At 34.5% G+C, this 24,222-nt stretch overlaps 1 protein-coding gene across 4 annotated transcripts in view; it reads right to left on the reverse strand.

Annotated features, from left to right (window-relative positions):
• Positions 1–24,222, reverse strand: part of LOC131431038 (basement membrane-specific heparan sulfate proteoglycan core protein) — a 746,275-nt gene that overhangs the window by 323,965 nt on the left and 398,088 nt on the right. The gene's annotated exons all lie outside the window — the stretch shown is intronic.

Here is a 24,222-nt window from a genome sequence, read left to right on the forward strand (position 1 = left end):
CATTTCCGAAAGCACCTATAATAGTGAAGAAAATCTTCAAAAACGCAACTCAAATCGCAGCGGTTAAGCCGATTTCTCAGCAACTGTTAAGCCGATTTTCACGAATAATGATTCAAATTAAAGCTCTCATTGTCTTTAAATATACTGTGCAATTTCATTCTGATCTAAGTTTCGGTTCCGAAATTATAGAACGATGAGTGTCAAAACATTTAAATCGTCATTCGAAATGACGATGCAAAACTCGTACGCGTCGTTACGTGCGGCTTTGCTCAATTCGCTGCGTGCTTTGTTCAATTTCGTATAGCGTGCAGGATTGCCACGTTCAAATCTATATTTTTCATGTGAAAAATATGTTAGTTTGTAAATCTTTTATTCAATTTATACCTACTTGTTAGTACTATCACGAAATCACGATAACGATGCTTTTTTATATAAGTAAACTTATATAGAAAGTGCAATTACTTGAAAATTGACTAGTGACAAACTATCATAGAAAATTATGTAAAATCGGTGCGCATCGGTACGTGAAGAAAAAGAAAACGCCACCACCTAGCGCACAGCGTGCTTAGTTCAATTATGTATAGCGTGCAGGGTTGCCACATTTAAATCTATATTAACTTGACATAACTGTTTACACATGAAAAGATTATGGTAGTTTATACCAAAAAAGTTATCAGTTTTATTCAAGTTTGAAAAAAAATCTTGACGGAAACTTCTAGTGATGTTTCTAAAAAAATAAATATGAGAAAGGCATCATTGCACCACTAGGTGGATTAAATGAGGTTTTCTATACAGAATGGTTATAGATGAAATATTTCGGCATCCCTTGTACAGAATGACAAAACGCTTATAGCGAAATCGCCTAATCAGATATTTTTATTACGTTCATGAAATAACATTATGTTCGTTTTGAACAAAGCTTCATATTAAGGAAAAATGTGTTATTTAGTAAGTAAGAATGACAAAATTTAAACGAATACTCGTCCAACATCACCGACTCACATTGTATGCTCCTATAACAGTATTATCTGATGCTAGGCAAGATGGGCTAGCCTGTTGTCAGGGATGAAAAAACACGAAAAAACTTTTTGTTCTCCTTTTACTCCCGTTTCTACCTGTTATAAGCGTTGCTTACACGTACCATTGGATTCGTATCTATAGTCCTCGTGTGTCAGCGCTGAAGGACTTTAACGTTCAGCTTCGGCACATCTATTAGTGGTGGTGCGCAAAGGTCTAGTATTACGAAACAGAGCACACTCGGTTTAACCAAAACGGCATCATCTATCCGAAAACAAACTAGGATTTACAAAGTGAGAAACAACTATGCGTTGTAATTCAATAAAGCGAAGAGGAAAGTAATGCCGTTATGTGAAAATTTTGTGTTCACCAAAACTTCGGTACATCAATTTGATCACGCTAATATGCACGGTATACAAGCAATACATTTGACACCACCTTTTGTTTACGTTGGGTTTGGTAATTTTGTTGAAGATCTATTGAATACAAAACGGAGATGGAAAATTGCAATGATGTGCACGAATACAGTACTAGTCACTGAGCCCTTTGTATTGTTTTTGTTTTTCAACGGATATTAACATTCTGGGTACAATAATGAATAGCGATGAAATTAATTTATTGGTCATAAGACATATCAGAGATAGTTTGATTTCAGAACTTGCGGTATACGGAAATGTAAACAAGAACTATCACCTTTTTAAACAAAAAGTTGCAGATCCCTCTCAAATTTAGAGAAAAGCTTTTAAACCTGAGAAGACTAGATTTCATTTAGGGGAATTTTACCAATTGCATCTCATTTGTCGAGTCAGCACATCATTTTGCTTATTATTTAGCCTATTATCAATGGGTCGCGTACTAATCGATCGATGTATATTCACTTCGGTCAATTGAAACAGTATTACTGGAAGAATAATGAAATTTACGCGACATGTTATTTAATGATACTTTGAAATAGACATCAATTGAATCAAAAATTCGATTAAAAACCATCATCGATGATGGTTTTTAATCGAATTTTTGATTCAATTGATGTCTATTTCAAAGTATCATCGATGATGGTTTTTAATCGAATTTTTGATTCAATTGATGTCTATTTCAAAGTATCATTAAATAACACGTCGCGTAAATTTCATTATTCTTCCAGTAATACTGTTTCAATTGACCGAATAACTTGATTTTTCACTGAATGATGTAACATATTTTAATTTACGTTTAGTATATTGATAGTATAGTCTTTACTTTTGCTTTTAAAGTATATTGAAAAGTAAAGACCTGAGCAGTAGCTTTATATTCAATTTCCTGCTCCAAATATGTGCATAAAAATAGATGTAAATATTTTTATCTGTGTAGAGAGAAAAATGTTCAATACTTCTTTTATATTGACGCGAAAGTTCTGGTTTGGTAATTTTGTTGAAGATCTGTTGAATTGAACGGAAATGGAAAATTGCAATGGTGTGCACGAAAATTGTACTACTCCTTTGTATACACACTTAGAAAATTTCACAGAGTTCGGTAATGTTTTACCTAAATTTGAACAGCTGAACGTTCGGTAATTGAATTGATTATCGATCGTTCGGTTATTGCTGAAATGTCGAACCGTAAGATGGATCTAACGAATGGTTCGATAATTTTGTTGTGTTTATTTACTTTTGGTTAAAATTCTGAATTTGAATCGATTTTCGGATTTCACTAAACAACACACATTTTAATCCCAGTAGCAATTCAAACTTGTTAAAATTGGCATGTTTCACAATTGCTACAGAACGGTTATTCATGTTAGATGAATGATTTTACATTTTTTTGTGACAAATATGAAAATCTTTCATATTACTGTTAATGAAGCCAAAGAGAAAACCTAAAAGGATTAAGTCGGTTTATTTAACTGATTCTACAATAAGTTCATACGAGCAGTTTCATTTTCGGTTTCTACTTAACAAATGTTACAGCTATGAAACATATCAAACAAGAAATTTGTTGCACATCATACAAGCAAACAGTGCTTGATACTTGGGAAACTTATGATAAGGCTTTTCGGATTTGGATATTTTTCATAGAAACGAGTGAGGAAAATTCAAACCGGTCGTGACTACGGTGCACTATATATCCACGAAAAATTATAAAAAATGTCTAGAAAAAATGTAACTTCATTTCTCGGTTGGCCGGAATTATGAGCGCCTTTTGGAGCACTGCACAACCCGTCAAGTCCACCAGAAATTACTCTCGAACGAAATGTATTGGCAGCAAGTGGAAATTCATGTGCCGAAATATCGGTTATTTTCATTGATTACCGGAAGTTTTAGTCAAAAATATTACCGAACAACGGAATCAAATCTTAATGTGTAGTTTTTATTTTTCGACTTATATTATTATACTGGGTACAATAGGTGAGTAGCGATGAAATTAATTTATTGGTCATATACGGGACAATTTGGTTGCAAAGTTTGCGGTATACGGAAATATAAACTAATACAAGGTCGTAGTGTCAGCTCATCATTTTGTTTATTATTAGGCCAACACCAATGGATTGCGCTGTAATCGAGTGATGTGTATTTGATTTGGTCTTTTTAAACAGTGTAACTGGAAGAATATGGAGAAAAATGTTCAATACGTCTGCTATAGTGACGCGAAAACTCGAAGAAATTACACCAGAAATGATTAAAGAAGCAGTTGCCCTATTATTTCATTTGATTAAACGAGTTGAGTGTATGGCTCTCTATGTTCGTGTTATGTAAGGAAAAATGAGGTTCTGAGTCCTGAAAAATGGATGAATAGAATCATTCTGGACAAGTATCATGTTATGTGGAACGAAAAATTCTAATCTAATAGTTATTATTTTTGTTCAAAATAACAGCTAAAATAATAACTAGTTTTCTTCGAAGTACATGAGTCGATGTGTCCATTTTCGAGAAAAAGTTACAATCCTGCCAAAATGATCTAACAAGCGCTTTTGAAAATGGAAGCAAAACCTTTTTTATACCATCTAATAGTGTAATGTTATGTGTTTATTGACTGGAAATATAGTTAATAGTTCTTATTTGTGGCTTGCTCAGTATAATATATTAGGCAGATGATGTATTTATTAAATTACCCGCTACTCTACTCTACTTTATCGCTCTACCAATACTAGAAATGTGCCACATCACCAACACAGCGAACACCGCCAATCATCGTACTGATGTGGATGGTCTCAACACCACGTACGCTGATATTCTACACATCATCAAAACCAGCAGAAAGGTATGATATAGAGCCAAAACAAAAACGAACAATAGTACTTCTGCACTCTCACCGTATATTGCGTCCACAGCAGCTATAAACCAACCATCTTTAAATAACCCGTCAGCAGAAACTTGCGTACAGTTCGAGTGTGTGACCGTAGTGCTAACAAACCAAGTGATTATTTTACAATCAAACAGTCGGTGTTGAACAGTCGTTCACACCGCACGCAAACAGCTCTTGGCTCCTGGAAATTTTTTCTGGCTACCTAGAGTTGATTCAAGACTTCAGTTATTTTCAAGGCTACCCGAATCACTAATAGTCTTTTTTAAGACTAACAATTAATCAACATTTTTAAGGCTAGCCATTCAAAGAATTATTCTTCGAACTTATTAGTTCTAATTAAGACTACCACAAAATCAGTCTTTATCAAGACTTATCCAAACTAGGAGTCTAATCGAAGACTAATTCAGCCTAGTTAATTTATATTTTTCAAAAATGCCTTCGTCCAACCGGAAAGGCAACAAGCCTAAGACTAAAAATAATTCAATACGGATGAAATCTCAATCCGTTATTCAACATTTTTCTAATAACTTTGACTATCTTATAGAATCTGAATGTAAAAATAAAAGACAACGGACGAACTTCCCTTTCGTTGATCCTATGCCGCCTAACAATATTTACGATATTCTTCCTGAGCCTGATTGTAGCGACACAGAAGAAAATTCCCAAAATAGACGCTTGTCGTTCTAGGAAGAAACAACAATCTATGCCTCCAGTGACGGTGATGATTTCCTACTTCAGAGCATTCCGTACTGAACTTTCTACTCTTATCCCGAAAGTATAAGTATCATTTCAAATCGAACGAAGAGAAGAATGTCGAGTCTTGGTTGATGGATTGGAGGATTATGAACGTCTTATACGATATTTTTCCGAGAAACTTCATAAATTTTATTCATATGATACAAAATCAGACAAACCCTTCAAGGATGTCTTGAAAGGCTCATCAAATGATCAAAGTACTGATGAAATTAAAAATGAACTAGAAAAATTGCAGGGTTTTGCCCCTTCCCAAGTACACCCAAACCTCCGATTACGAACACTTTTTATACGTAACCTCTTTTTACGTACCTCTTTTTACGAACCAAATCCCAAATAACGTAAACTTTTTTTACGAACCTACTTCGTAAAAAGAGGTTTTGTCATTCATCGAAAGCGATTTCCGACTCCATGGAAACTACTACAATATAGGTATTTTTGGAACGGGTTTAAAGAGTAGATTCCGGAAAATGATGTTTGAGGTATTTTGGCGACTTCCGGTTGATTGATATTCCTTGAAAACCCCCCCCCCCGGAACGGAAATAAACGTTGTTTGAGGTAGTTTTGAAATTCAAGATGGCGACTTCCGGTTTGTTGATATTCTTTGAAAACCTATATAATATGGGTATTTCCGGAACGGGGTTAATGAGTAGATGTCGGAAAATTATGTTTGAAGTGGTTCTGAAGTCCAAGGTGGCGACTTCCGGTTTGTTGATATTCTTTGAAAACCCATACAATATAGGTATTTTCGGAACGGAATTGATGAGTAGATGTCAGAAAACGATGTTTGAGGTAGTTTTGAAATTCAAGATGGCGACTTCCGGTTTGTTAATATTCCTCGAAGACCCTTACAATATGGGTATTTTCGGAACGGGGTTAATGAGTAGATGTCCGAAAATGATGTTTTAGGTGGTTCTGAAATCCAATATGGCGACTTCCGGTTTGTTGATATTCTTTGAAAACCCATACAATATGGATATTTTCGGAACGGAATTGATAAGTAGATGTCAGAAAACGATGTTTGAGGTAGTTTTGAAATTCAAGATGGCGACTTCCGGTTTGTTAATATTCCTCGAAAACCCTTACAATATGGGTATTTTCGGAACGGGGTTAATGAGTAGATGTCCGAAAATGATGTTTGAATTGGAATTGATGAGTAGATGTCAGAAAATAATGTTTGAGGTAGTTTTGAAATTCAAGATGGCGACTTCCCGTTTGTTAATTTTCCACGAAAACCCTTACAATATGGGTATTTTCGGAACGGGGTTAATGAGTAGATGTCCGAAAATGATGATTTAGGTGGTTCTGAAATCCAATAGGGCGACTTCCGGTTTGTTGATATTCGTTGAAAACCTATACAATATAGGTATTTTCGAAACGGAATTGATGAGTAGATGTCAGAAAATAATGTTTGAGGTAGTTTTGAAATTCAAGATGGCGACTTCCGATTTGTTGATATTCCTTGAAAACCCATACAATATGGGTATTTTCGGAACGGTATAGTGTTTTAAAGGAATAAAGAGTTAAAGGCAAATGGCAAAAACTTTCAAAAGATAATAATCAACCGAAAGTCACTGTTTTGCATTTCAAGACCACCTCAAATATAATTTTCCGACGTCTACTTTTAAATCTCTTTCCGAAAGTACCCATATTGTAAGGGTTTTCAAGGAATATCAAGAAACCGGAAGTTGCCATCTTGGAACTAAGAACCACCTCAAACATTGTTTTCTGACATCTACTCATCAATCCCGTTCTGAAAATACCCATTATGTAAGGGTTTTCAAGGAATATCAAGAAACCGGATGACACTATATTGGATGACAGAACCACCTCAAACATCGTTTTCTGATATCTACTCATCAATCCCGTTCCGAAAATATCCATATTGTATGGGTTTTCAAGGAATATCAACAAACCGGAAGTAGCCATCTTGGATTTCAGAACCACTTCAAACATCATTTTCCGACATCTACTCATTAACCCCGTTTCAAAAATACCCATATTGTAAGGGTTTTCAAGGAATATCAACAAACCGGAAGTCGCCGTCTTGAATTTCAAAACTACCTCAAACATCGTTTTCTGACATCTACTCATCAATTCCGTTCCGAAAATACCCATATTGCAAGGGTTTTCAAGGAATATCAACTAACCGGAAGTCGCCATCTTGAATTTCAAAACTACCTCAAATATCGTTTTCTGACATCTACTCATCAATTCCGTTCCGAAAATACCCATATTGCAAGGGTTTTCAAGGAATATCAACAAACCGGAAGTCGCCATCTTGAATTTCAAAACTACCTCAAACATCGTTTTCTGACATCTACTCATCAATTCCGTTCCGAAAATATCCATATTGTAAGGGTTTTCAAGGAATATCAAGAAACCGGAAGTCGCCATCTTGGATTTCAGAACCACTTCAAACATCGTTTTCCGGCATCTACTCATCAATTCCGTTCCGTAGATACCCATATTGTTAGGGGTTTTAGGCAATCTCAATAAACCGGAAGCCGCCATCTTGGATTTTGAAACGAACCCAAACATCATTTTCTTGCACTTACTCTTCACATCCGTTCCGAAAATAAACATATGATGCGCGGTTTCCACAATAATCACACAAAACTTTTTTTACGAAGTAAATTCCAAATAACGTAAACTTTTTTTACGAACCAAATCCCAAATAACGTAAACTTTTTTTACGAACCAAATCCCAAATAACGTAAACTTTTTTTACGAACTACCTCTTTTTACGAACCCCCGTTTAGTTCGTAAATGGAGGTTTCGGTGTAATACTTATGAAAAAAAAGAGCGAATGGTACTTCTAAACCACGCTTTGGAATTTCCCATGAACTCTGATAAATTTAAGTCAATTAATAAAAAACTTAAAAACACGAAAGCTCCTGGTAATGATTGAATTTTTTTATTCTTATTAAAATTTTTCCCGATGTTAACGATTTATTAATTTTAGATGGTTTGATGTGAAGCAGCCATAACTAAGTTCAGTTTTGGCAATGACTGAGCGGAAACATATATTTGAGAAACCAAATGAATGAAAAACTAACAGAAAAGATGATTTATTTAAAAAAGATACGATGCCGACATCGAATCCATTCTCACAACAACATCAGACAAGCATATTCAGGATAAAAATAGATGCAACATAGTGACACAAATCCAAAATTACATAACAAGAACCAGAACAACTCGAGATAATAATCCTCTATACAATTTTTGTCAAACGGCATCAATAGCAACTAAAAGATTTCTCAGAGGCAACCAAGATGTATGTATCCTAGAATCAGACAAAGGTAAAAAGATGGTCATTATGTATCAACATGATTACGAATGTAAGATGTCTCACTTACTGGACAGTACAACATACAAAGTTCTCCCTAAGGATCCAATATCGACCATCCAATGAAAGAATAACGACATTATCTCTCGCATGTACAACTTAAAGCTCATAGATCAAACAACGTTATGAAAATTAAAAACCAGTACTGCACTTTGTCCTTTCATCTACGGCCAACCCAAGGCACACAAACCCAATCTGCCTCTACGCCCTGTTGTTCCTAACATAACCGCCCCAACATACAACTTAGCGAAGTACTTAGCAGTGATTTTGAAACAGAGCTTCAACAGTAAATATAACATTGCCGATAGTTTTGAATTTTCGAAGTATATAAACATGATAACAATACCAAAAGACTATATTTTGGTTTCGTTTGACGTAGTATCGCTTTTCACGAACATTCCAAAGAACTTAGTCATCAACAACTTTATCATGAACTGGCCTAGCATCAAAACAGTAACAAATATTAAGGTAGCGCTTTGCCGTGGTCAGGTCGAAGCGAGACAACTCACTGCTTCCTCTTGCTTTGTCGCCGAAATTTCACGCAAAATTGCAAATTTCTCCAATACTAGCCCGATTAACGGAAAATCAAAAACATACGATTGTAGGTAAATGATCTTACTATGCATTTGGCGAAAAATACCAGCTAGAAAACTTTTCTTTCGCGAGATTTCGTGCGAGTTTTGTTAAACATTTTGTTTTCTTTTTTCCTTTTCTCGCTATAAACAACTCGCATATGTAGGGATGTGCTACGTTTTCAACAAAGCGTCAAAGCTAGTAGCGATGAAAATCATTACTGATTTCTGGTTCTACTGAAACATGAATAGAAATTATTTTACAAAGTAGTAACACTTAGTTACATTTTCTACTCATCTATATTCAACGTTTACGCAGAGAGAACGGACAACGAAAACAAAAGGAATGTTGTTAGCGTCTACCGCATGTGGCATTTTACACACCCCAATGCATGCGTTGACATTGTGTGCGTGCGGAAGAATAAGGAAAAACTCATTTAATTTTTAAAACTCGCACGAAATCTTTCGATAAAAACGTTTATCAGGCACAATTTATATACGAATCGATAGATAAATTAATTATCTAGAATCGTATGTTCTTGGAATTTCTGTTTTCTTCACCGTTTTCTCACAATTTTGGGTAAAGTGCGTGAAACCCCGGGATAGGCAGCGAACTCCCGTGACCACGGCGAAGCGCTACCTTAACTTGGATTTGTTCATAGAGATGGTTGAATTCTGTCTTAACAACAGTTATTTCCGCTTCCGAGACAAAATTTTATCTACAGACTTTTGGAACCGCCTTGGGTAGTCCGCTATCACCAATATTAGCTGACATTGTCATGGGAACCCACATCGAAACAGTGATTAAAAATGTACCGTTTAAAATACCGGTGCTCCGCAAATATGTTGACGATTCAATTCTATCGTTACCTCACGATCAAGTCCAATACACATTACAAAAATTCAACAGCTATAATAAAAACATCCAATTTACCGTAGAAGTAGAACCAGAACTAAAACTACCCTTTCTGGACACTTTACTAATACGAAATGAAGATCAAACCATAAGCACACAGTGGTATTCAAAACCTATTGCATCTGGAAGATTGTTAAACTATCACTCGTTTCATCCAATGACAATGAAAATCAATGTAGCCTTAAATCTCATAAAACGAATTACCGCTTTAACTACAAACAAATCAGCAGATCAACAAAAACATATCATATACCACCATCTGAAGCAAAATGATTATCCATCATCACTCATATACAGGCTTATCAACAATTGTCACACAAAGCAGCCTCACAATAACACACAACCATCAAATTTAGTTTCTAAAGAACAGACTGATATAACCCAGGAGACAGAAACTGAAATCACCGATAAAACCAATATGCCAACCAACGATATGCAACAACAAATTCAATATAGATCCATACCATTCATACCCATTCTCAGCAAACAAATTACAAACTAAAACCACTAAAACCGGACTTCCCAACAATGAAACTGAGCCATAGACCGACTAAAACAACACGATCTCTACTCCGACCGATTAAAGATCCTGTTGATTCATTTAAACAATCCAACGTCATCTATAGCATTCCCTGTAATGACTGTGAAAATGCATACATTGGAATGACAACCAATCAACTGAAAACCAGACTCAGTGGTCATCGATCCAACATTAATAAATTTTTAAAATTAACTGAAAATCCACCACCACACGCAGATGAAGAAATATCAAGGCTAAAAGAGAAAACAGCACTCATTCATCACACCATCAATGAAGGACACAATTTTGCATTGGAGAAAACAAAGATCATAGATTGATCTTTGCGATCTACAAGGCCTCAACACCACTTACGCTGGTATTCTACATTTTATCAAATCCATCAAATACAATAAGAAATGACAACTCTCCGATTAACACCAATACTACCGTACTCTACACAGCACTTTGCTGAGCTTTTCAACGATAACGTTACTTAATAACGTTGATAAGCTTATTGTTTTTGATCACCATGATGAAAGCTTCAGAATAGTCGTTAAACTGAGTAGTTGTGGCACTGTACGTGATTTATGCAAACAAAATATTTGTTTTGCAGTCAATAGTAAGAATTGTTTTAAATAGTTTTTGATTCAGTATTTATGTAAATGACCATTTTCTCGTAGTATCTTAAAGCATGTTCTAAAATTGACCAGACAACGTAGCGTCAGACATCGACATATTTTGACTATAAACGATAGATTTTAGTAAGTTTTTACATTGTATTATTTGTTCAACGCCCTTTGTTTTCGTCAATGTAACACAATAAATTTTCCAGTTTTCCTTGAAAAAGGCCTACATCAAAGGCCGAAACGTCAGACAGTAAACAACACTCGTTTGTATTATAAGACTGAGACAGCCGTTTTACAGTTTTCCACGTAATTCCTATCCTCAAACCTGATAAAAAGCCAGAAGAAGCATCAAGTTATCGACCAATTAGTTTACTTTTTTCTATCACTTTTTAGAACAATTATCTTGTTGAGAATGATGTGTCATATAAATGAGAATTCATTTTTTTACCAGAGCAGTTTGGATTTCGTCATAAACATTCAACTACTCATCAACTTGTAAGTGTAACGAACATGATAAAAGCAAATAAATCTTCTGGGTTATTCACTGAAGTTGCTCTTCTAGACATAGAAAAAGCATTCGATAGTGTTTGGCACAAAGGTTTATTACCAAAAATGTCTGATTTCAAGTTTTCTATTTATTTGATCAAAATGATACAAAATTATTTAACTGATCGTACTCTTCAGGTTAGCTATCAGAATTGTAAATCTGAATTGTTACCCGTACAAGCAGGTGTTCCGCAGGGTAACTCGAATCTTGGATAATATTTTCACTTCCGATCTTATAAATCTACCCATTGGTTGTCAGAAATCGCTATTCTGTGACGACACAAGTCTGTTAGCCACATGCAGAAATCTAAGAGTGATCTGCAGTCGCCTACAAAGAAGTTTAAATATTTTCAGTGATTATCTGTCAAAATAGAAAATTGCAACTTTTTTCCCTCATAAGTCATGTGCTTCTTTCCTTAAACCAAACAATAATCACATTATCAAATTGAATGGCTTATAACTGACATGGTCTGATCAAGCAAAATACTTAGGTTAACGTATGACAAAATACTCACTTTCAAGGATCACATTGAAGGAATCCAGACGAAGTGTAATAAATATATTAAATGTTTATATCCTCTTATAAACAGAAATTCTAAACTCTAATTTGTCTAAAGAACAAATTATTAATTTATAAACAAATTTCCAGACCAGCCTTGCTTTATGCAATACCAATTTGGTCAAGTTGTTGTTCCACTAGGAAGAAAACGCTTCAAAAGATTCAGAATAAAATTCTGGAAATGATTTTGAAGCGTCCTTCCTGGTTTAGTACAAATGAGTTACACAGACTCACAAATATAGAAGCATTAGAGGTAATGTCACATAATATTATAAGCAAATTCCGACAAAAATCGATGCAATCTTCAATTGAATTGATTCGCTCTCTGTATTAGTTGGTAAGTTAGTATATAAGTTCTTTTTCCCTATTACACAATACAAGTAGGTTTACAATTTTCCCTACACAAAAATCGTGCTAATTACCAAATCATGTATATAATAGGGCTGCAAACTCGCCACTTGTAGCTGAACACTCAATTTAAATTTAGTTTTGACTCATATTCCAAAAAATGAAATTTTACATACTATTTACTGTCCAGGACAATATATGTAGTGTCCCTTGAAAAAGGCCAGCAGAAAAGGCCGAAACGTAAAAAGCAATTCATCAAAAATTTCATCTGCCAAATGGTATCGCATAATGATGACTTTCTCATGTCACTTATATTTTCATAAGTATTGCTAATATTTCCATAAACATTCCTCGGAATATTGAATGACAACAGAAAAAGTTATTTTACCATTAACAAGCATAATCTTCTTAATTTGTAAACAGTTTCAATCCAAATGGAGAAGAAAACGAAGCAGAGGTATTTGAAAGTCACAACCTGGGCGATAATTCTTTTCATCATATGAAGCTGAAGGGAATTAAGCTCTCATGAAACTAAGACCAGCTGTATTTTGTCTGCGAAGAATTTGAAACCCACATAAAAAGCCAAAACGGACAAGTTATTTAAGGTAATTGGTTATTGGGCATGTTTTGCGGCTTCAGAGTCGAACAAACGAGGAAATCATGTCCATGTCATGCGGGGGAGCCCTTCCATTGAATTTAAAATACTTTAGATATTACTTTTTTAAGAGAAATGACAAACATATTTTAGTCATTGAGTTTTTGGTACCATTAAGTCGTAAAATCGTTTTCGCCTGAGACGTCAGTATAGACATTGCACTTCGGTGTAAATAAGTGCATTGTAAATAGCAATGACTTTACGTCTGCTTAGCGGTTTATGTTGATTCGCGAAGTGGCATTAGCAGTCAACATAATCTGCTAATGCACTGATGATCTAAATGTGAAACGTAAAAAAAATCAAAACCTACCTACGCATCACCTATTCATTGGCTTCAAAAAGGCATATGACACAATTTATCTAGAACAGTTATGGCAAGTTATGCACGAAAACGGGTTTCTAGATAAACTGATGCAATTGATCAAAGCAACGATGAATAGAGTGATGTGCTACGTCCGAGTATCTGGGACGCTTTCGAGCCCCTTCGAATCTCGGAGAGGGCTACAGCAAGGTGATGCACTCTCTTGTATCTTGTTCAATATTGCCTTGGAAAATGTGTTTCGTAGAGCGAGGATCGACACGAGTGGTACAGCTTTTTGGCTTCGCTGATGATGTTGATATTGTGTCACGCAACCTTGAGAAAATGATGGAAACATACATCGGACTGAAAGCTGAAGCTAGGCAATTCGAACTGACTATAATTGAGTCAAAAACAAAATACATGAGAGAAGAGGATCTAGAGAAGAAACACTACGCCGCCATCCATGACGACGGTGGACGATAGACGGTGACGATATCCAGGTGGTTAACGAGTTTGGGCTCATTGGTGACAACCGATAATGATACCAACAGAGAAATTCAGGAGCGTATTTTGCAGGAAATCGAGAGTACTTTGAACTCAGAAAAAACCCTTCGGTGAGAAAAGTACACCACCGCACGAAATTGACCATCTACAAAACACTCATTAGACCGGTTGTTTTCAATGGCCAAGAGACTGTACTATGTTGGCAGAGGACCAACGCGCCCTTGTTGTTTTCGAAAGAAAGGTGTTGAGAACCATCTATGGTGGAGTGCAGATGGAAGACGGAACGTGGAGACGGCTTATGAATCACGAATTGCAACAGCTGCTAGGAGAAACAAAGCACGGGCAGCTAAAATCGGACGGTTACAATGGGCTGGGCATGTCATAAGGATGTCGGATGACAGCCTAGTGAAAATGGTTCTTGAATCTAACCCGACTGGGACAAGAGAAAGTGGAGCGCAACGAGCAAGGTGGATCGACCAAGTGGAGGGCGATTTACGAAGCATCCTTGCATTGAGGGGCTTTGTTCAAAAGATAGAGTAATTGATACATCATTTAATAAAAAGAGAGCAGTTTGAAAAATACAAAAAATAACTTGAGAAGAAGAGGAAGAAGAATACGGGATTTTTTAGAAAACTACACTTTTGAGCAAAAAGATGAAGTTCAAAGTCATCACTGGAATGCGCAGCAAGCCGTTATTCTTCAATTTGCGATTTATTTTAGACGAAATGACATGCTTAATCATTTAAGTTATGAGGTTATTTCCAAAGATTTGCGTCACGATTCTATATCCATTAACTTATTGATCTCAAAAATGATTGATTTTATACGACAAGAAAAACAGTTACATATGAACAAAATTTATTTCATGCCCAATGGAGCTGCATCACATTATAAAAATAGAAAGAACTTTTACAGTCTTTGCCAATATAAGAATAACTATGATTTAGATTTTGAACAGCATTTTTTTCGCAACATCGCATGGTAAGGGACCATATGATATGGACCATTTCTAAGGAACGTGATATTCCTATTGAAAATTCAAAGGAACTATTCAATTAGGTTCAAAAGCGATAGGAGAAACAACTAACAAGAATATTCTTTTCCTACATTAGATTATGAAAATACCAAGCAACATCAACGATGAACAACACTAATTACTATTCAAGGAACACAAAATACCATTTATTTAATCAAAATTAGGTAGATATATAAATTAATAGAAATTAGACGATTTTCAAATTGTAATGCTAGTAAAAAATTGTAGATATCATCAAACAATAAGGAATCTTTAATAAATGCGACCCTTGAACATTGTATAAAAACTCATTTTTTCGGGAAAAGGCTATTTGCCTTTCTCATATAGAAAGGTTATGCAATCACTTGAAAAGTCGACTAGTAAAAATCGGCCAAGTGTCATATACCATTCGACTCAGTTCATCGGGCTGAGCAATGTATCTCTCTGTCTGTGTGTGTCAAATAATCACACTAAGTTTTCTCGGAGATGGATGAACCGATTTTGACAAATTTTTCAAAAACCTCTTTAGCAAAAAGATTGAAAAATATCAGGAATGTTTTAGGAATTATGGAAAACCTTTCTGATTTTTTTCAAAATTTTTCAAAATGTATTTCATGTGAAAAAAAAATTTTTTTTGATCGCAAGTAAAATGTGAAATCAACACAAAGTGGCACGTGGAATTTTTTTGACGTGAACCAGAAGTCGCGAAAGACGAAGTGTAATCTATGTGGCAAGGAATATGGGTATACTTGCTGTACAACTAACAAATAATACTTACAGGTATCGATACTTTATTACCTTTTGATGCCTTTTATCGATACCCTAAATTTCGATATCCCGACACCTTGCCTTGTATCGATACTTTGCCTTCCAAGTACTATCCCCAATCGAAAGTTATTGTATGTAGGCAACTAAATGAACCTATTCCAGCTATCCTGCTTCCCAGTCTCCGGTTCCGGAAGCATCAGAAATAGTGGTCAAATATTCCAAAATGGATCACACTCACTTTTATCAGCGATGGTTTGACCGAATTCCGCAAACTTATAATCAAATGAAAGGTTTTCCTGGATTTCATCCGGATCCGACCTCCGGTTCCGGAGTTATTAAGTAAAACGTATTGAATATTGTACACCGTCACATAAACAGGCGAAACAAAAACCGTGAATTTTCTAAACTGAACTCAAAACTACACAAATCGATAGCTATTATCAGTAGGCACCGGCAGGTAGTTATACAGGTTCTTAGGTTCCGGTGCTGGAAGTACATATAATAGTGAACCAATTTTGTTCTCTTAAGGATGACCTACGCGAGCAAAGCACTGTTTCATTCTGTATGTTATACTAGTTAATGCACAAACAATCCCATGTTTATTTGCACAATGCTAATGTTAATGCACAATCTCTTTTTTTTTAAAGAATGCCACAGTTCTATATATGAGAGAGGCACCATTACACCGCTAGGAGGATAACAACAGATTTTTTTTTAATAAACTCCGAGAATCGTTACAAAAATTAAAATTTCTCGTTTTTTGCAAACTGCTGTATCTCGAGAACGGTACCATATAGCAAAGTTTTGATTAACATCGTTTTCATTAGAAATTATTTTATGAAAATTTTGTTGCAATATAAATAAAACATTTTTTTCATCATTTTCAAAAATTTACATTGTTTTGAAAATATTTTACTTTTTCGAACTTCAGCTACAATATATTTGAATTTGATGTATTATTTTTCAAATAAACATCTAACAAAAAAATTTTTGCATTTACTGAGTGGAAGCATAGATTGAAGAACCCCAAGTTAATGAAAAACTCACCGAAAAGAAAAACTGAACTTAGTTATGGCGACTTTATGTCAAACAAACTAAAATGAATAAATTATCAAATAGAAATTTTTTTCCAACAGCACCAATTTTTGCCATTCTCATATAGAAAGGTTATGCAATCACTGTGAAAACCGACTATTGAACCGAGGCCCGGAGGGCCGAGTGTCATATACCATTCGGTAGAATTCGTCGAGTACGCAAAATGTTTGTGTGTGTATGTACGTATGTGTGTATGTAACGTTTTTTTGCACCAACTTTTCTCGGAGATGGCTGGACCGATTTTCACAAACTTTGATTCAAATGAAAGGTCTTGTGGTCCCATACAAAATTCTTGAATATTGTTTGGATCTGACTTGCGGTTTTGGAGTTATGGGGTGAAATGTGCAAAAAAATAAAAATATGTTTTCTAATGAATGAATATACAATATACCATATACAATATACAATATACAATATTAATAACAATAATAATAATAATAATAATAATAATAATAATAATAATAATAATAATAATAATAATAATAATAATAATAATAATAATAATATTAATAATAATAATAATAATAATAATAATAATAATAATAATAATAATAATAATAATAATTATTATTATTATTATTATTATTATTATTATTATTATAGCGGTTTATTTGGTCGTCAGGTCGCGCAAGCAGTTCAATATAAACTGTTACGCACCAATGAATCAAAGATGAAGCGTAAAATTAAATTAAAAACAGATAGTGATGTTTAGTGACTTTCGTTAAATTACGAAAAAATATTAAATATTACGTTATTTCTAGATGTATCCTGCTTACCGTGTAAGTAAACGCCATGATATTGAGTAATTATCCACTGGATGCATTCCAAATTTGTCAAATAGGATTTGGCTCATATATCCATTCCCCTCAACCGTCTAGAGCTCTTCGCTTAAAACCACATTGCCTGTTTTTCCACTCGCTCACTATGCCTTATCTACTAGTCTAGTTCTGAAATTTACTGTCATCCCAAATGTCTTTATTTATATATCAACGAAATAATAGCGCAAAAAAGAATAGCGCATCGATGAGCATCGACTGAAAGTATTCATTACAACAGAAACGATATCGTGACGGCAAACAATTTTTAAATGAATCAAATATTAGTATTTATTAACAAAATGCAAATCAAATACTCATCTAGCCAAACGTCGTCGTTTATTGACTTGGTGGTCTTTAGCCTGGAATCGGTCGTTTAGCCGCGCTTTATGTTCGCTTTCGAGCTATCGTGATTCTTTACTATACTAAGACAGGCGGTTCAAGGGAAAAATATTTCGAAATGCGTTGTATGCGATTCTCAGCTTCTAGTAAATCATAAAGCATCGGATTATGGTGGTTAGGCATTTATTTCGGAATAGTCAAGTTGAGAATAGTGATTGGTTTGATATTAGGTCGGTGGTCGAAAAACACGCATTTTTGTATCTGAAACATTGTTGGAAGGGCCAAAGTAGCGAAAGTCGAATCGCAGCATTTTTATGTCGCTCAAGGAGGCCACTTTACGTTTTGTTAGACCATCAAAACATGAAGAATATTATTTCACGAAGTGAAGTGACCGATCAGTCAGTTTTAACTCATTGACATTGTTTCCATCTCGGTATAGGATAACTGACTCACAGCGCTACATTGTTTTCGAACGGGCTAATGAAATATCAATGAAATCGAAATCTTATGCATGTAAGCTAAGCCAATGGAGATATTCGAGAACAAATAATTAAACAACGTCTAGTCAAGGCTGTGAAGGAATGGGTTGTCAAAGATGAAACAGAATGAATAAAACTAAACATTAGATCATTATTGTATCAATAGATCCAACTCATCTACCTTGCAGTACATTCTCATTAAATACGTGACGAAGTTTCGAAAGGTACCCAAACAGAATGTAGACAAGTTAGTTCGAGGAACATTTTTTCTATTTCATTTTCAGCCGTTCGTGTATTGAATATACCATGACGTTATGCAAATTTTATACAATAGCATAATGTGGCAAACTAACTTCATGACTATCTTCTGTACTGTTAGAAATGGAGATTTTTTCAAATAGGGAAACGGTGTCCCATTCATCTCATATAGTCAAACCATTGAAATCTTCCATCTCTGCTCGATATTATGAATCAAGGGGTAGGATGAAAATTTGTGCATTCTCTCAAAATTTCCTGTCGCCATCACAACAGCATTGCATATATGTTGAATTATATTATTTGTAATATTGCTTTCTCGATCCGAAACAAATGTATTGTATACAGGGCCGTCGAAAGAAAATTTGTATCCGGGGGACTGCAATATTACTGGCCCCCATACATGAGAATGTTTTATAATGGGCATATCATCGAAATTATTGAAAAAAAGGTCTTTGAAAGGTGAGATAACTAAGTACTCTCAAGTTCCTATCTCATGTTTTTACTTGTGTATATGATGACTTTTGGTCTACAGAACGGTGTCGACTGGGTGCAATCGCCTTATGCGTTAGTAGTAGAAAGAGATAGTACAAAACTGCTCATAAGTAACAGTTCATCCGATATTGCAATATTTATCATAATGAATTTCAATGATATGTTGCTATGTTTTGATATATTATTTTCTATTATATTATATTATATTATATTATATTATATTCTATTCCATTATATTATATTATATTATATTATATTATATTATATTATATTATATTATATTATATTATATTATATTATATTATATTATATTATATTATATTATATTATATTATATTATATTATATTATTCAAGCAGTCACGCAGAACTTCATCCATCTAAAATTCATATCTGAATCAACGAGCATATGTCTAAGAAAACACAAATGTGGTCGAAGCACAACATTCCTCAATTCTGGTCTGAGACAGAAAAATTATCTGCTCATCAATCCAAATTCATAGCATTTATTAATTGAATGCAGTACTTTGAATGAGTTAATCAAATAAATCTCAAGCACTATCACATACTCACACATAGCCAAAATATCTTTTTCGAATAACCGATGGATTCACAGCAAAACAATGATGTCCAAAATATCTAACGGGATGCGGAGAAGCTAAACTTCGTTCGACGTTATTTTTGTTTTCTGTTATAAGTCGAATGTATTCTACGTTCTTAACAAATATTCATACCGTTATCGTTGTTTTGCAGTAAATATTTTATGTGGGTGCATTGCAGTAATAAAAACTTACGAAATCTTAATAATGTTATTCACAGTTCAGCAATTATATGTTCTTCTATTCCATAGTAAGTACATGCTGAAAAATAAGTGAAACATGTACCCAAAAGCTTTATCAGCTCCAGCGCATTTATCACGACCTAAATTTATGATGGGTGTAATCACGTAAATAACCGTATTGTAAGTATTGCGCCTTAGTTAAAGTTATTATTTAGTTTTAATAAACATAGAGAAATTGATTAGAAATTCTACTAACAGCCTAACGCAAGACGGTGATTCAATAAGTAATTCATCGATTATAAGTGAGTTTCCAATACGTTGGAAATTATACAGTTTTAATGTTTCAAATTGTGATGATAATTTAGGTATGCCACGTACACCTCAATCATGATGTCTCTCATTAACATTTTAATGCATTGCGAAAGTGAAAATCGCATCTATGGATTAAGTCCGGATGTTGAAGATTCACTTTTCTGGAATTTTTAGAAAACTATGAATTATTTAGGATCCTATCGTGTGTTCATACTTGTTTTCGTGTGTCCATACATTACTTTTCTATAATACCTTATGATCAAAAAGAACCGGAATTTTATCAAAAAACGTAAAATTTTAATTTTTAATAAATTTCTTTATTATCGCCTTCAAAGTACTCTCCTCCTGCGGCAATACATACATGCCAACGCTTGATCCAATTTTCCATACAAGTTTTATAGGCCGCCGAAGGTATGGCCTTTAGTTCACGCAGCGAATTCGCTTTTATGGTCTCTATGGTCTCAAAACGCGTTTTCCCCAATGGCAATTTGAGTCTGGGGTCGAGAAAAAAGTCACACGGCCATATCTGGAGAGTACGGTGCTTGGTTGAGTTTTTGGCCAACAATTATCTCTTTGGCCACATCAACACGACGCTGTTTTTGAATGAAATTCAGCTTTTTTGGCACCAGCCGAGAAGCGACGCGTTTCAAACCCAAAACATCAGTTAAAATGTGTTCGGCTGATCCATAAGAGATGCCCAACAACACAGCAATCTCTCTAATCGGTACAGAACGATTTTGCAACACGATTTGCTTCGCAGATTCAATGTTTTCTTCAGTAACAGATGTTGTTGGACGGCCAGGGATCTCATCATGATCCAAACTTGTACGACCACCTTTGAAGCGTTTATACCACTCGTATGCCTGTGTTTTTCCTAGACACGATTCACCAAAGGCCTTTTCTAACATTTTCAACGTTTCGGAACACTTAAATCCATTTGCAACACAAAATTTGATGCACGCACGTTGTTCTAAATTTTCATCCATTATAAAAATAACCACACGAAAATTTTTCAACTTCTTTGTATAGACGCCAAACAAAAACTAATCATACGATATACGTCAAAATTTGACAGAATGTGTATAAAAGTGTTGCCAACTTTAAGAGAATAAAAGTTTACCGATTGGACAAGCGCGGGAATTTTAAAATGAAAATTCCGGTTCTTTTTGATCATAAAGTATGACTAGACGGTTCTGAACATAATTTATATACCAAAGAATAATTTAGGAAATGCTGTTTCTTTTGGTACTCAATTTAGCATGTGGTTCGAATGCTGGTGGAGCACGTGGATCAAGTAGGCTTATGAAATTTTCAAACAAAACAGCTCATTGTGCACCAAACGATATCACTAATGATCTAGTATTCATATTTTACTCTCCAGCGAGGAAGCATTAAACAACACGCTACGCGTCCAACAATCATTGAAGATGTAGCATGCAATGAATGGAAAAGTTCCAACTCCATAAAAACAATTTTATAGATTTTTTCACGGTTTTCTGATGGATTTTCCTTATTTTTTGTACGCTATGTTATATGGAAAGTTGAGACAAATAACATGAAAAAGAATTATGTTAATCCTTGCAGCTATTCTTGATTGATGCCCGTACATGCATTTTGCAATTTTGTTTTATATAGACATATTATATTAAAATATATTATATTATATTATATTATATTATATTATATTATATTATATTATATTATATTATATTATATTATATTATATTATATTATATTATATTATATTATATTATAATATATTATATTATATTATATTACATTGTATTATAGTAGTTTGCATAATGCAAGTTTGACACGAGTCAAATCATCAGGCGGGTTCAAACATGTATAGCGAGATGCTTCAATCTACGCGTAAGTCTTCAATCTTCAATTCAGCGGACTACGTGTAAGTGTCTTTGCTTATAGGTCTACCCAACCACTCTTAGGTTACAAACATAGTAAGAATTGAATGGATAAGTTATATCGGGGCTACTGTAAGTCTAACCACATCCACTGGCAAGTTATTGAACAGATGGTGGCTTCAATTCGCATCACAAGTCATCGAAATAAGAGATTTTTGAATACATCGACTTAATCCCAAAAAATTGGTTCCTTAGGGATTCCCTCCCTCTCTATGATGGATCTCAAAATATCAGATTTTATCACAATTCTTTGATTGGTAGTCGAGTAATACGCAAATTAACGTAATTACTCTACTAAAGATATGAATGACCGATAGAAATCTCAAAACTCACAAAACTGACCCACTGATAAAGGATGTATTGTGACGTTAGATATACACATTTGAAGTGTTGTGAGATATATAGTGATTGTATGCAGTGGCGTGGTATAGTAGTGGTGATAAAAATTCATCTGCACTAGATTTTTGATATGTTATGTAAAAGCTTAGGGTAGGTAATGTTAGCGACATACCCGGGAGATTGACGTTAAATTGCAGTCGAGCTAAATAATGATAATTGTGTGTCTTAATACTACTCAGGCTGTTGATATTTCTTCAAATAGTGGTATTTCGGAAACTATAAATTGTAAAGAAATGGTGTCCAAAAGGAAGTTATAGGACATCGATTGGGCACTCTAACTTATACTGAGAAAAAAGTTGAACACTTTTTGTAGAATTAGAAATTTCCCGAACTAAAATAAAAAAACGTCCCTTAAGTATAATTGTCGTAAATACTACTTACTTTACTATGGGACGCCTTTTCAAAATGTATCATCTGAGAGAATGATAAGCTTTTGATCATGAATATCTCTTGTTGTATCATCGTTTCCGAAAGTGTACTGTGAGAGTGACTGTCAGATACTTGATAGTTCTGTGATCATGTAGAAGCGTACTCAGTCAAAGACATACGAGTCTTTTTATTTATTCTCTCATTCTCCTTTTCCGTGATGAAGTAACAAAATAAAAGGAAGTACTAACATAAACTTAAATTGATAAAGCTTATTATTCTTTGCAAAAAGTCATCGGACTTTATGTTTATTTGAGTAAATGAATTAGTTTTAATTTTTATGCTGTCCAACTATTATTTAGTCACATCGTAACCAAGTAGTGACAGTAGAAATGAAGATAATAATGCTTTTGCAATCAATGAGCGTTTTGACGAGTGAAATGTCCAGAGATTTTTAGAAATCGGCAGAAGGCCGATGTTAGTAGGGTGATAAATGATCAGAATGTATCGTTAATCTATACCCGATCACGAATAAAGAATAGAAATTAATTATGAAATTGAGAATTCGCGAGGAAGTCTAGAAAAGTCTAGATTCACGATATATTAACACAACAGACCGACAATGTTTAGTATGAAACGACACAATTTCGGAGCGTTCTCGGTGTGCAGGTCGATACTTGGTAAAAACTGTACCGCATCAATTTTTTTTACGGAATGTTAACTATAAAAATCAAGTTGAGCTATCAGTGACTGAAGACTTAGTAAGACTACATCTCACCGAAAAACTAAAAGTGATTTGCTATATGGGAAGTCAACGAAAATCTACGAGGGGGAAGGGGGGATAAAAAATGATCAGTTTATGGTCTACGTGGTTTATGAACGGTTCCTATACAGCTCGCGCACAACGAAAACCCCCAGCACACAACTGGTACTTAGAGAAATATACTAAATCACTTAGAGATTGATTTTTATTATTCCGCCACACTGCACACAAGTTAAATGTGGCAGATCTATCAACAAATTACTGAGATACAAGCGCTTCAAATTAGGTTAAAAATCTATCGCCGAAAGTTCTGAATTGGCCTGCTAGTTTCCATAGAATTAATAGCTGATCGGTATTCAATATACTCAAGCAAACACGGTGTGCAGTAGATAAAAGAAATTTGCATCCACGCACCACAACAATTTGCATCAACACACACAAAAAGTATCCAGCGAGCGTATGGATG

This window comes from Malaya genurostris, chromosome 2 (genome assembly GCF_030247185.1).
Source record: "Malaya genurostris strain Urasoe2022 chromosome 2, Malgen_1.1, whole genome shotgun sequence".
Classification (NCBI taxonomy): domain Eukaryota; kingdom Metazoa; phylum Arthropoda; class Insecta; order Diptera; family Culicidae; genus Malaya; species Malaya genurostris.